General features: G+C 28.4%; 1 non-coding gene across 1 annotated transcript; it reads right to left on the bottom strand.

Moving 5' to 3' along the window:
- Positions 1–2,324: 2,324 nt before the first annotated feature.
- Positions 2,325–2,396, bottom strand: TRNAR-UCU. The gene has a single exon. It is a non-coding gene; the product is annotated as a tRNA-Arg (tRNA).
- Positions 2,397–2,987: the final 591 nt, after the last annotated feature.

Here is a 2,987-nt window from a genome sequence, read left to right as displayed (position 1 = left end):
AATCGGGTCAAGTTATAATTATTCACATTGGCTCTGTAGTAATAAGATCCGCTAAGCCTTATTTGGCCACTCCGGGAGCAACCGTTCATGGCCATTATGGAGAAATCCTTTACGAAGGAGATACATTAGTTACATTTATATATGAAAAGTCGAGATCTGGTGATATAACGCAGGGTCTTCCAAAAGTAGAACAAGTGTTAGAAGTGCGTTCAATTGATTCAATATCGATAAACCTAGAAAAGAGAGTTGGGGGTTGGAACGAATGTATACCAAGAATTCTTGGAATTCCTTGGGGATTCTTGATTGGTACTGAGCTAACTATAGTGCAAAGTCGCATCTCTTTGGTTAATAAGATCCAAAGGGTTTATCGATCCCAAGGGGTGCAGATCCATAATAGGCATATAGAAATTATTGTACGTCAAATAACATCAAAAGTATTGGTTAGATAGATTCTCCTAATTTCTATATGCATTAAACTGTTACAGTATCCTATATTTTATTATTTTATATTTTATTCTTTCTCGCCAACTTTCTTATATTTTCTTTTTGCCATTTTTGTTATATTTCTTTTTCCTTCAGATAAAATAAAAAAGAAATCAGATAAAATAAATAAAAAAAAAACCAGAATATTTTGTAGGTCAAAGCAAGAAAGACGCTTCGAATAGTTTTTTTATTTACTTGACTTTATATCTGTCAGAAAAGAAGAAAGAGAATGAATTTTTCTATTTATTTAATATTGTATTTACGATAATAACAATCAATATACGAAAGAATCCTTTTTTTCTAATTCCTATGATGCAATTGGTGCTTATCGGCAGAAAAGAATCAATTTAGATAGTCCTTTGTGGCTCCGGTGGCAACTAGATCAACGCGCTATTGCTTCAAGAGAAGCTCCCGTCGAAGTTCACTATGAATCTTTGGGTACCTATCATGAGATTTATGAACACTATCTAATAGTAAGAAATATAAAAAAAGAAATTCTTTGTATATACATTCGAACTACTGTTGGTCATATTTCTCTTTATCGAGAAATCGAAGAAGCTATACAAGGGTTTTGCCAAGCCGGCTCAGATGGTATCTAATCATAGGGATCTAAGCTAAGTAATTCTATGACACTGGCATGAATTCCGATCTCTTAGAACCAATAGTTCATTATCTAATGGATTTTTCCGTTCGAATACTCTATCCGAGAGTTATCAGTATTTATCAAATCTGTTCCTATCTAACGGAACGCTATTGGATCAAATGACAAAGGCATTGTTGAGAAAAAGATGGCTTTTCCCGGATGAAATGAAAATTGGATTCATGTAATAGGAGAAAGGTTTCCCATTCCTTAGCCTGAAAGATATGTGGCCATGAAATAGGGATTAAGTGGAACAAAATTGACTGGGTGGTAGAGTCGTGGAAACACCTGTTTCTTCCATATAAAGTTGAACATTTGATTGGAATAGAATAATGGACATGAGAGTTTCTTCTCATCCAGCTCCTCGCGAATGAAATGTATATATATGTGTTTGATGAATAATATACTAAATCATGGGATTCTTTGAGATTTCACTTAATTTATTTACTTAATCTAATCTATTTCTAATCTATTTATTAGATTATTTTCTATTTTATTAGATTATTAGAATAGAAATAGAAATTGGTATATATATATATATATATATATATATATATATTTTTTTTTATTATAATTATGATATCGGATCGCTAAAATTTAGAAATCCAATAATCTAAAAAATTTCAGGCGAATATTTACTCTTTCAATATTTATTTTATTTGTTTTGTAGAGCTAATCCACGATCCTTCAGAATAAATGGATTGTCTTTTGGTTCCTTTCGCTATCCTCCCAATAAATCATTAAGATTTGTTTTCAATAAAATCTTATGTATTTACAGTTCCGCTCGCTCCCATCAGCTTCTCCATTAATGGTTAGGTCTTAATTTTACAATGGAGCCTCTAATTTGATTTGTTCTTGAGTCAATCTTCTCAGTCTTTATTGGCTCGAGGCTCTTGATTTTTTGTTTTATGAATGAATTAGTTTCATTATAGATCAATTGGTATTGATGCTTTAGTACATTAGCCTTTATCTGATGATTCATAGACCTTACATATCGGAATCATAGATCATTGATATTTTTTTCTCTCTTTCTTTCACCCTTCCATTTATCCGCATAATTTTGATTTTGATTTACAACTCCTAATCAAATCAGATTGGTTTTTCTTTTGTTTTTTGTTTTGTTTGTGCAAAAAGGATTTAAATTGCTCATATTTTTATATAGATTATTATATTATAATATGTATATTATATGAAAAAAAATTGCGTCCAATAGGATTTGAACCTATACCAAAGGTTTAGAAGACCTCTGTCCTATCCATTAGACAATGGACGCTTTTCTATTCCATTCCAATTTTTTTCTTTTTTCTTTCATATTTTTTGTTCATAAAAAAAAGAATATGCAAGATAATTTTAGGAATTACCTATTTTTTGAATTAAAAATGAAATGTAAAAAAAGTAATTGTAAATTGTAATAAAAAAAATTGAAAATTCTAATAATCTAATAATAAATTCTAAAAATTAGAATATTTCATTCTAAATATTTCATTCTAAAATTAAATAATTCTAAAATGAATATAAAAGAAAAATATTAAGCATAACAAACATTTTGTTCTTGAAGATAATTTTATTTTGACTGAGTTATTAATATGTTATTAATATAAAAGAAAAAAAAGAAAAGATATAAAAATTGATAAAAAATAAAGATAAAGAAAGGTAGATTAAAAACCCTTCTTTATTAAACTTTATAAAATTTATTAAACTCACCCAATCAAAAATCCTTCAATTCTCAAATCAAAAAAGAATAGAGGAAATCATATTTTTATACAGTATCTTAATTGAATTATATATTATGATCAATAAATTGAATTTAATTCTATATCTACACATAGAAAAATCCGAACAACAAGCTAATATATTTTCTAGA

Source organism: Ricinus communis, chromosome 2 (assembly GCF_019578655.1).
Source record: "Ricinus communis isolate WT05 ecotype wild-type chromosome 2, ASM1957865v1, whole genome shotgun sequence".
NCBI classification, from domain to species: Eukaryota; Viridiplantae; Streptophyta; class Magnoliopsida; order Malpighiales; family Euphorbiaceae; genus Ricinus; species Ricinus communis.
The sequence above is the reverse complement of the archived record's forward strand: the minus strand, read 5'-3'. Positions and strand labels throughout refer to the sequence as shown.